The 11,819-nt window shown below is 48.9% G+C and overlaps 1 non-coding gene across 1 annotated transcript; it reads left to right on the top strand.

The window, feature by feature from the left end:
- Positions 1-873: 873 nt before the first annotated feature.
- Positions 874-947, top strand: TRNAP-AGG. Its single transcript has one exon. It is a non-coding gene; the product is annotated as a tRNA-Pro (tRNA).
- The last annotated feature ends 10,872 nt before the right edge of the window (positions 948-11,819 follow it).

The raw sequence follows: 11,819 nt of genomic DNA, 5'->3' as shown, positions 1-11,819 counted from the left end.
TGTGGGCAGCTGTGAGGAACCGCGGTGTGGACCCTCCACCTGCCCTGGACAGCGGGTCTGGGGGGCAGGGTTGAGAGACGCTGGGCGAGGGCTGCTCAGGCCTCCCACCCAGGGCAAGTGGGGGGACCCAGGCTCCCCACAGCTGCCAGCACAGCTCTCTCCGGCCCAGCTCCAGTGGCTGGGGGAGGGAGGGGAGTCGGAGCTGCAGCCTGGCCATGTTATGCTTATAAGAAGCACACAGGATCTTTTTCAGGGGAAAAGGCAATACGCTGCATTTATTGAAAATACAACAATTAGCATATGCATTTAATTACACCACACACACACACACACACTGTCCCGCCAGTCGATGTTATAGTTACCAGTCTAGAGTCCGGATCAATCTAGTGGCCAGCTAGGTTGATCATGGGTAGGGAGGAGCCGGGTTCCATCGGTCGCAACACGATGCTCCAGGGAAGTCTTGGCAGGACAGCAAGACCCCCTGTTTATATAGTGATTCTCCTTCATTGGGACCAATTAGTTTTGCACCGTCATGCTGTAATTAATTGTTGTTTGATGAGTGCTTGTTTTTTTTAATTTTTTCTTTTTTTTAGGAAGTTACCCACATGCTGGTTTTGATTACAGCTATTTTGTCCCCATTGATAGGTGCCTGGTTTATTTTTAGAGTTGTTATTTGCTCTTTTTAGACATTTCAATAGGGGTGTGTTGTAATTTTCTGGCACCTTTGCGTCTGTCCTCGGTTCGGTGGTGGCCTTCACACTTATCTCCTAACACACACATTCCTTATTTGCACACAAAACAGAATTGATTTACACAGAACATTTGAACAAGAACATCAAATTGCAATGCAGGAGAAAACAATCATTGAATTCAGGCACCATGGCTTAGCTAGCTAAAGCACCTGTCTAGGAAGCCGGAGATCCTGGGTTCAAGTCCCAGTGGTGCCTTGGTCTCATCTGCTCACAGTTGGCTGACCCAGTGGTCTAATGGATAAGGCATCAGCCTCTGGTGATTGTGGGTTCAAGTCCCATCTGGGTCATGCTAATCACATATTTTGGGGGGAGAGATAGTTCAGTGGCCTACTAAACCCAGGGTTGTGAGTTCAATCCTTGAGGGGGCCATGTAGGGATCTGGGGCAAAAATCTGTCTAGGGATTGGTCCTGCTTTGAGCAGGGGGTTGGACTAGATGACCTCCTGAGGTCCCTTCCAACCCTGAGATTCTATGATACTTATTTTAAAATGCTAAACCTGTAACAAAGTGGTGACCCTAAAAGGTCTGTTACTGCCTTGAAATCAACTCAGACAGAAGTTCTGGCTGATGCATCTCTACCAGTGGCCCATTAGGCCGTTCCTTTCGGCTAATCAGAAAGAGTGGCTGGCAGGATATGGTCAAATCATACGCCAGTACATTTAATACATGCAACATTATTATTCTTTATTCGTCATTCTAAATTATATACAATACAAACATAAAATCCTACTACTACATGTCCCCCTTTTGGCCCCTCAAGAACAATTCTTGAGTGGGTCCTATTTTATACAACTATTTCATAGCAATGTACTGAGAGGCCATTTGAGCTTGTGGTTGTAATTTAACAAACATTCGCTTTGTCCAACCGCACATACGATACATTCCTAGCACGCAAACACAGGACAATATTAACACAACTACTAATGGGTGAAACATAATGGACAATATGCCCTTAGAAGTCGGGGACCAGCCTGTAAAAACGTCGTACCAGTGATAGGCTGTCAGTTCTTTTTAGACCTAGCAATGTTTAGCATGTCTCCATTTGCATGTAATATCTGAATGACACGTTTCCCTACATCTCTCTGTGTTTGTTGTAAAAACGGAGTCACCTTGGTTTCTGACAACAAGTGATCAGTTAGATCTCGCCAATCAGGACCAAGGGTAACAGAGAAATTAACCAGGGTAGCGGTTATAATGCTCTGTGCTTTTTCTATTTTTGGTAAATAGTACGTGTGATTGCTAGTATATAATACATGGGCGTTACATCTACATTCATCCACTGAGGGTTGGCTGATACTTGCATCTTCCCAAAATACTGTTTCCAGGTTGTAACACAGACACATTGTCCGTTGTACAAAACACACGTCACATTCTCTAGTTCGTCCCAAACACGTTTCCAATGATGTATCTCTGCTATATGGTTCTGTAGTGACAGGTAAGGGACAAGCACACCTAATTCTGAGGGCTCCACTCCATACACCCGTGGATGTCCAATAATTTCTCCTCTTTCCCAGCCCACTGACCCATACTGGGGTAGCCAAAAGGATCCCATGGTCAATTTTGGGAGCGGGCTCGCTTTCCATATGTCTGTCTCCACAGACTGTGGGTGAGCAATTCGAACAAATAATTTCACCTAATAACAAATCAGGCTTAACCATGCTGGAAACATATTGCATCCATTCATGTCTGTAGGTGTCGAACAAGGACCGCTTCTGTTGTTTTAAAAGATACCCAAACATTCCCAGATATTACCCAAAACATTTAGTGTTTAAGTGATGCTAAACTAAGAATTTGCATCTCAGTACATCCTATGGCCAAGGCAGTTTTATTCCCTAATTCTATTGGCTGTTTATATAGCAGCCAGGAGGTGGCGCTCAGCCACTGACCCATATTCCATGTTGCTTTTAGGTTTCCCAGACCTATTTGTACCAAGTCCACAGTAGTGTCTGCCTGCTTGTGAATGAGAATATCTTGCAGTTGTGACAAGAAACGTAACTTATTCTTAATTACTTCCAGGTCTAAAGTATTCATAATCCCTGCTCCAAAACCAATTCCTCCTAATATGGTGTCTACTACATCTCATTTTGAAAGTAGAAGGCAGCTTGGGTGAAAGTGATCATGAAATCATAGAGTTTGCAATTCTAAGGAAGGGTAGGAGGGAGAACAGCAAAATAGAGACGATGGATTTCACGAAGGCTGATTTTGGTAAGCTCAGAGAGCTGATAGGTAAGGTCCCATGGGAATCAAGACTGAGGGGAAAAACAACTGAGGAGAGTTAGCAGTTTTTCAAAGGGACACTATTAAGGGCCCAAAAGCAAGCTATCCCGCTGGGTAGGAAAGATAGGAAATGTGTCAAAAGACCACCTTGGCTTAACCACGAGATCTTGCATGATCTAAAAAATAAAAAGGAGTCATATAAAAAATGGAAACTAGGACAGATTACAAAGGATGAATATAGGCAAACAACACAGGAATGCAGGGTCAAGATTAGAAAGCAAAGGCACAAAATGAGCTCAGACTAGCTACAGGAATAAAGGGAAACAAGAAGACTTTTTATCAATACATTAGAAGCAAGAGGAAGACCAAAGACGAGGTAGGCCCACTGCTCAGTGAAGAGGGAGAAACAGTAACAGGAAACTTGGAAATGGCAGAGATGCTTAATGACTTCTTTGTTTCGGTCTTCACCAAGAAGTCTGAAGGAATGCCTAACATAGTGGATGCTAATGGGAAGGGGGTAGGTTTAGCGGATAAAATAAAAAAAGAACAAGTTAAAAATCACTTAGAAAAGTTGGATGCCTGCAAGTCACCAGGGCCTGATGAAATGCATCCTAGAATACTCAAGGAGCTAATAGAGGAGGTATCTGAGCCTCTAGCTATTATCTTTGGAAAATCATGGGAGATGGGAGAGATGCCAGAAGACTGGAAAAGGGCAAACATAGTGCCCATCTATAAAAAGGGAAATAAAAACAACCCAGGAAACTAAAGACCAGTTAGTTTAACTTCTGTGCCAGGGAAGATAATGGAGCAAGTAATTAAGGAAATCATCTGCAAACACTTGGAAGGTGGTAAGGTGATAGGGAACAGCCAGCATGGATTTGTAAAGAACAAATTGTGTCAAACCAATCTGATAGCTTTCTTTGATAGGATAACGAGTCTTGTGGATAAGGAAGAAGCTGTGGATGTGGTATACCTAGACTTTAGTAAGGCATTTGATACGGTCTTGAATGATATTCTTATTGATAAACTAGGCAAATACAGTTTAGATGGGACTACTATAAGGTGGGTGCATAACTGGCTGGATACCCGTACTCAGAGAGTTGTTATTAATGGTTCCCAATCCTGCTGGAAAGGCATAACAAGTGGGGTTCTGCATGGGTATGTTTTGGTATCGGCTCTGTTCAATATCTTCATTAATGACTTAGATAGTGGCATAGAAAGTACGCTTAATAAGTTTGCAGATGATACCAAACTGGGAGGGATTGCAACTGCTTTGGAGGACAGGGTCATAATTCAAAATGATCTGGACAAATTGGAGAAATGGTCTGAGGTAAACAGGATGAAGTTTAACAAAGACAAATGCAAAGTGCTCCACTTAGGAAGGAACAATCAGTTTCACACATACAGAATGGGAAGAGACTGTCTAGGAAGGAGTACGGCAGAAAGGGATCTAGGGGTTATAGTGGACCACAAGCTAAATATGAGTCAACAGTGTGATGCTGTTGCAAAAAAAGCAAACATGATTCTGGGATGCATTAACAGGTGTGTTGTGAGCAAGACACGAGAAGTCATTCTTCCGCTCTACTCTGCTCTGGTTAGGCCTCAACTGGAGTATTGTGTCCAGTTCTGGGCACTGCATTTCAAGAAAGATGTGGAGAAATTGGAGAGGATCCAGAGAAGAGCAACAAGAATGATTAAAGGTCTTGAGAACATGACCTATGAAGGAAGGCTGAAAGAATTGGGTTTGTTTAGTTTTGAAAAGAGAAGACTAAGAGAGGACATGATAGCAGTTTTCAGGAATCTAAAAGGGTGTCATAAGGAGGAGGGAGAAAACTTGTTCACCTTAGCCTCTAAGGCTAGAACAAGAAGCAATGGGCTTAAACTGCAGCAAGGGAGGTCTAGGTTGGACATTAGGAAAAAGTTCCTAACTGTCAGGGTGGTTAAACACTGGAATAAATTGCCTAGGGAGGTTGTGGAATCTCCACCTCTGGAGATATTTAAGAGTAGTTTCGATAAATGTCTATCAGGGATGGTCTAGACAGTATTTGGTTCTGCCATGAGGGCAGGGGACTGGACTCGATGACCTCTCAAGGTCCCTTCCAGTCCTAGAATCTATGAATCATTTTGCTCGGCCATAGGGACGTTGATGTGTTTTTATTTAGGCCGTTATAATGGGAAGGGAGTAGGGTGAACATTTGGGTTCCAATTTAGACACGTTCAGCTGAGTCCAATTCATACCAATTTTTATTTTTACAAATAATGGATTTAACAAGACTTTTAATGGATTACTTTGAGTCACAAACAATTTTGGTTTCTTTATTTTAATTGGGGGACCTCTTTTGAATGCATATTCCCTGGTACAGGTTCAGGTGTATGTGTCCAGGAACCATAGGTTCAATTCACCATGGGGTATTGGACAATAACCCACAGTAACTGTTAGAATTGTTCCTGTCTTAACAGGCTCATCCCACTGATATGGTAATTGTGTGTAGCTGGAACTCCAGGTGGTATCCCCATAGGGAACTTCTATTTTAATCCCTATTTTCCAGTGGTTTGGTATTTCTGTGGTGTTTATAAGGTACACTTTAAGCCCCACTTCCCCTTCCCAGGCATATACATTGGTATTTCCTAAGGGTCTTAAGAGTTGGCTGGTGTTTTTATTATACCATTCCATGAGGAGTACTGGATCACGGGTAGGAATCCATGATTGGCTGGCGGGGAGTGAATTCATTCTTAGATAATAGCTTATGAGGAGGGCTGCTTCTTCTGTCATGGGTGGGTATAAACTGGTCAGGAAGGGCAGGCAGGGGAGGAAAGGTGGAGGAGTTGCACTGTATGTAAGAGAGCGATATGATTGCTCAGAGCTCCGGTATGAAACTGGAGGAAAGCCTGTTAAGAGTGTTTGGGTTAAGTTTAGAAGTGAGAGCAACAGGGGTGATGTCGTGGTGGGCGTGTGCTATAGACCACAGGACTAGGAGGATGACATAGACGAGGCTTTCTTCGGACAACTAACTGAAGTTTCCAGAACACAGTCCCTATTTCTAATGGGGGACTTCAGTCGATGTCTAGTTAGCAGCCGGTATCAAGCGGAGTGCCCCAGGGCTTGGTCCTGGGGCTGGTTTTGTTCAACATCTTTAGTAATGATCTGGATGATTGGATGGATTCCACCCTCAGCAAATTCGCAGATGACAGTAAGCTGGGGGGAGAGGTAGATACGCTGGAGGGTAGGGATAGGGTCCAGAGTGACCTAGACAAATTGGAGGATTGGGCCAAAAGAAACCTGATGAGGTTCCACGAGGACAAATGCAGAGTCCTGCACTGAGGACGGAAGAATCCCATGCACTGCTACAGGCTGGCAGGGCCATCCCTAGCCATTTTGGTGCCCTATGCAGCCCCCCTGCAGGGGGAGGTGAAGGCCTCCGGTGGGGGGCTGGCCCCAGGCCTCTGCGGGGGTGGGGCAGGAGCAGGCTTCGGGGGCAAGGGGGGGAATCGCCCCCCAGCACGAACCAGCGGAGTGGAGTAGGTTGGGGCCGGGTCGCTCCACTTCCTGCTGATGGTGAGTGCAGGGTGCCTGACCCCTGCTGCAGTCCTCAGGGGAATGGGAGTGGGGCAGAGCGGGGGTGGGAAGAGGCGGGGCGGAGGCTTTGGGGAAAGGGTGGAGTGGGGCTGGGGCGGAGCAGGGGTGGGAAGAGGCGGGGCTGGGGCACAACAGGGGCGGGGGCCATGGGGAAGAGGCAGAGCGGGGCCTGGAACAGCACACAGCTGTGTAGGGCACCAGGAACTTTGGTGCCCCACATTTTCTGGTGCCCTACGCAGCTGCGTACTTTGCGTATGGGTAGGAACGGCCCTGCAGGCTGGGGACTGACTAGCTAAGCAGCAGTTCTGCAGAAAAGGACCTGGGGATTACAGTGGACGAGAAGCTGGATATGAGTCAGCAGTGTGCCCTTGTTGCCAAGAAGGCCAACGGCATATTGGGCTGTATTAGTAGGAGCATTGCCAGCAGATCGAGGGACGTGATCATTCCCCTCTATTCGGCACCGGTGAGGCCACATCTGGAGTATTGTGTCCAGTTTTGGGCCCCCCACTACAGAAAGGATGTGGACAAATTGGAGAGAGTCCAACGGAGGGCAACGAAAATGATCAGGGGGCTGGGACACATGACTTACGAGGAGAGACTGAGGGAACTGGGCTTATTTAGACAGCAGAAGAGAAGAGTGAGGGGGGATTTGATAGCAGCCTTCAACTACCTGAAGGGGGGTTCCGAAGAGGATGGAACTCGGCTGTTCAGTGGTGACAGATGACAGAACAAGGAGCAATGGTCTCAAGTTGCAGCGGGGGAGGTTTAGGTTGGATATTAGGAAACACTATTTCACTAGGAGGGTGGTGAAGCACTGGAATGGGTTACCTAGGGAGATGATGGAATCTCCTTCCTTAGAGGTTTTTAAGGCCCGGCTTGGCAAAGCCCTGGCTGGGATGATTTAGTTGAGGTTGGTCCTGCTTTGAGCAGGGGGTTGGACTAGATGACCTCTTGAGGTCCCTTCCAACCCTAATCTTCTATGATTCCTCTAATTATTTGGGCACTGAAAGTTCCCGGAAGCAGGTAAAGCCAAACCTTGCACTGGAGTCTCATTTTCTGTGGATTAAAATTGTGGTGGTTAAGCAGCGCCTTGTGCTCAGGTTCTGGGAAGTCCTTTTCTGTAAAGAATTCAGACATTATTTATGTAAACAGTTTAATTCGTGAAAAATGGACCCATTTTCGTTTTCCATTTTTTCAATCCGGTGTACCAGTGGGCTAAGGAGGTCCACTGTGGAGTAAGGGTCTATCCATTTTGATTCCAGTGAGTGGCCCCTTTTTCCCATTTTAAGATACATGACTTGGTCCCTTGTTTCCCACAGGGCTGCCTTTGTGGGCCTTTGGTTCTGAATTTTGTTGTTCATGTGTTCAAAGGCCTGATTAACCCCATAGTGGAGGGTGGTTTTATCTTCTTGTAACTGTTTGAGCCATTGAAAATAATCATGCTGGGTTATATTTGAGCTCTCTTCTTGACCCTGTACCAGGTAACTAGGATCAATTATTAGGCACATTGGATGTCCAAACAGAATTTGAAAGGGTTAAATTTTTGTCCTTAGTCTATTACTGCTGTGGATGGCAGCCAAAATCAGAGGCAGTTTATCCGGCCCGTCTTTCCCTGTGTGATTTACTACCTTCCGGAGCGCTTTCTTAATAATGCGACTCATGCGCTCTCCTTGGCCTGAGACCAGTATGGTATATGGTGCTTTTGTTTAATTCCCAAGGCTTGTATCATTGTTGTAAAGATTTCTCCTACAAAGGCTCCCCCACTGTCAGAATTTATTATTTCAGGGGGTGCCATATTTCCACACTACCTCATGAAAGAACTTTTGGGCTACCACCCTGGTGCTGTTATTTTTAGTGGGAAATGCCTCCACCCATCCTGAAAAGGAATCAATTATTACCAATAAATACTGGAATCCTTCCTTCCTCCTTGGCAATTTGTTAATAAAATCAATTTGAACCCTGGGCCATGGCCCAAGCCTTCATTGGTGCATCATGGGTTGCCAGTGCAGAGGACGAGCCTTGTCCTGAGCGCACCGCACACAATTTCACACCCATGTTTTAACACCATCTTCCATACACTCCCATTCTACTTGCTTTAGCCTTCTTAAAGTCCCTTCCATTCCTTCATGCATAAACTGATGGGCTACATTAAGTAACTCCTGTCTTTCCGTTTTTCCCAGAACTCGATTAGGGCAGTCTGTAGTGCCATCTGTTGGCTCAGATGTGTCAGCACAGACGTTCCTTTTCTGACCTCTGGTTACAACTGCTATGTCGTGCTGTTGGGCTATTGTATCTACATCAGGCCTGCACAACTCGTAAAGTGACGAGGGCCATATTACTCCAAAGAAAACAGCTGAGGGCCGAAACCCCCCGAGCGCCGCCACCACCCCCCAGCACCACCCAGCCTCCCTGAAACACAACACCCTCCCCCAGCGCCACCCGCCCCATGGAAACAACCACCCCAGCGCCACCGAAACACACACACACCCCGCACCACCTGCCCCGTGGAAACAAACCCTCCTTCCCCAGCGCCACCCCACCGAAACAGCAGTATTGAACCTCGGTAATATGTTATAGCGGGCCCCTAAGGTAGTATAATTAAGGTAAAAGAAAAATGTCTTTTTGCTAGAAGTAGAATAAGATCTTCCCCCCACTTTGTAATCAATTGCCCTGTTGAATAAATGAGGTGTGAATGAGGAAGGCATGGAAGGCAGGCACCTCCAGACAGCTGCAACTCTTTGCCCGCCTCCCCTTTCTTTTTCGTGCCCCTCTTCCCCCAGCCCCACCCCAACTCCACCCCTTCCAAACCCCTTCCCCAAATCCCCAGCACCGCCTCCTCCCCCGGCGTGCCGCATTTCTCCCCCCACATTGCTTCCTGCGGCCCCCCCATGACCTCCTGCCTTAGCTCACCTCCACTCTGCCTGCTCCCCCGGGTGTGCCGCCGCTCCGCTTCTCCCCCCCTCCCTCTCAGGCGAGGGAGGGGGGAGAAGCAGAGCAGTGGTGTGCTCAGGGGAGCAGGCGGAGCAGAGGTGAGCTAGGGTGGGGGGGCGCAGGAAGTAACGGGGGGTAGAGGAATCGCTCCCTGCTCCAGCTCACCTCCGCTCCACCACCACCGCCTCCCCCAAGTGCCCGCCGCTCGGCTTCTCCTCCCTCCCAGCCTTGCTGCACGAAATAACGGTTTCGCATGTGTCAAGCCTGGGAGGGAGGGAGGGGGGAGAAGCGGAGCGGCGGCGCGTTCATGGGGAGCAGGTGGAGTGGAGATGAGCTAGGGTGGGGGGGTGCAGGAAGTAACGGGGGTAGAGGAACCACTCCCCGCTCCAGCTCACCTCCACCGCCTCCCCCAAGCGCCCCACCACTTGGCTTCTCCTCCCTCCCAGCCTGTCGTGCGCGGCAAGCCTGGGAGGGAGGGGGAGAAGCGGAGCGGTGGCGGCGCGCTCAGGGGAGCAGGCAGAGGCGAGCTGGGGCGGCAGGGGCCCTTTTTTCCCATGCCCTGGAGTCAGCACCTATGATGGCCAGCGCCAGAATGTCGCCCCTAGAAATGTGCCGCCCCAAGCACTTGATTGTTTTGCTGGTGCCTGGAGCCGGCCCTGGGAGAGGGGATGGGAGCCAGACCAGATCAGTAGAACAGGTCAGCCACCGACTCACCACTTGCCTCCTCAGCCCCCCTCCCCCGGCTCGCCTACTCATCCCCCGCCACTGCCTGCTCACTCGCCTCCTCAGCCCCCCACCCCTCCGGCTCACCGGCTCACCTGCCCCCCCGCCACTGCCCGCCTGCTCGCCTCCTCAGCCCCCCACGCCTGCTGTCTCGCCTACTTACCCCCCGCCATTGCCCACCCACTTGCCTCCTCAGCCCCCCACCCCTCCAGCTCGCCGGCTCACCTGCCCCCCCGCCACTGCCCACCCACTCGCCTCCTCAGCCCTCCCTCCCCCGCCACCAGCTCACCTGCTCCCCCTGCTACTGTCACCCTCTCGCCTCCTCAGCCCTCCACCGGCCCGGCTCACCTACTCATTCCCCGCCACTGCCCGCCTGCCCCCCTACTCAGCCCCCCCCCTTACCCCCCGCTTGCCTACTCGCTCCCCCGCGGGCCGCACAGTGAGCCCATCTACTCAACCCCCGCGGGCCGCCTGTTGTGCAGGCCTGATCTACTTGATTATTCCATACCCGTTCCTTTACTGTGTGTCTTTACATGTTGCACTTTTACCTGTTCAGGGCTCTTTGTTACCCACTGGTAAATCCATTTCCATTCCTCTGAATATGCAAGATCCTTTCCATCCGCTGCTTTCCACCTGTTCCTATACCAATCATGTATCCAAAACTGTATCCCGTTCACACAAAAATCACCGTCAGCATAAATATACGCGGGTCATGGGGAATTTTCATATTGCCTTAAAACTTGATAAATTGCGTGGAGCTCGGCCCTCTGAGCTGATCCACGGTGTAGACATCCCTGAATGACTTCCTCTTCTAAGTGAATGGCAGCATATTTTACACATTTTTTCCCTTTTACTACCATTGCACTCCCGTCAGTAAACCAGACGTGCTTTTCTTGACCCACGGTATCTAATTCTTCCAGTGGGGGTGCCTCTACCACGGCAATTTTTTGCTCCAGAATGACCTCTGGACACTCATGTCGGTTCCCTTTCTCAATCAGGGCATGTGTTAGCATGTCCGGCTTGGACACTGTTTCTGTGATCACCCCTCTGTTAACTAAAGTCAGCGTCCATTGGGCCATTCGGGTGTTTGAGACTTTACCTCCCATCAGTCTCCCTGATCAAATGTACTTGAGAGGAGTGTGGGTGCTTTGGATAGTAATCGGGGCTGTACCTGTGAGAGGCTCAAAAGATTGTACTGCCCAGATGGCTGCTAGACACTCACATTCACAGGGATCAACATTTATTTCTGCTCCTTGTAATTTTCTAGAGTCATATGCTACTGGCACTAGTTTCTCCTTTTCATTGTTTTTTAATAGTGTGGCAGCCAAGGCCATGTTATTAGCTGCCAAACAAATAACACAAGGCTGTGATTCATCAGGGAAACGCAGGGCTGGGGTTGGCTAGGGTTACCATACGTCCGTTTTTTCCCGGAAATGTCCGGCTTTTCGGCAATCAAATTCCCGTCCAGGGGGAATTGCCAAAAAGCCGAACATGTCTGGGAAAAATACCGGACGGGCACTTCCTCTCCCGCGGTTGCTCTGCTCCTCCCCTGACTCAGACTTTGGCTCTGTTTAAGAGCCAAGCTGCCTGAGCCAGTGCTACCGGCTTCGGGCAGCCCCC

This window comes from Trachemys scripta, unplaced genomic scaffold, assembly GCF_013100865.1.
Source record: "Trachemys scripta elegans isolate TJP31775 unplaced genomic scaffold, CAS_Tse_1.0 scaffold_52, whole genome shotgun sequence".
NCBI classification, from domain to species: Eukaryota; Metazoa; Chordata; order Testudines; family Emydidae; genus Trachemys; species Trachemys scripta.
This window is presented reverse-complemented; position numbering and strand designations above follow the sequence as displayed.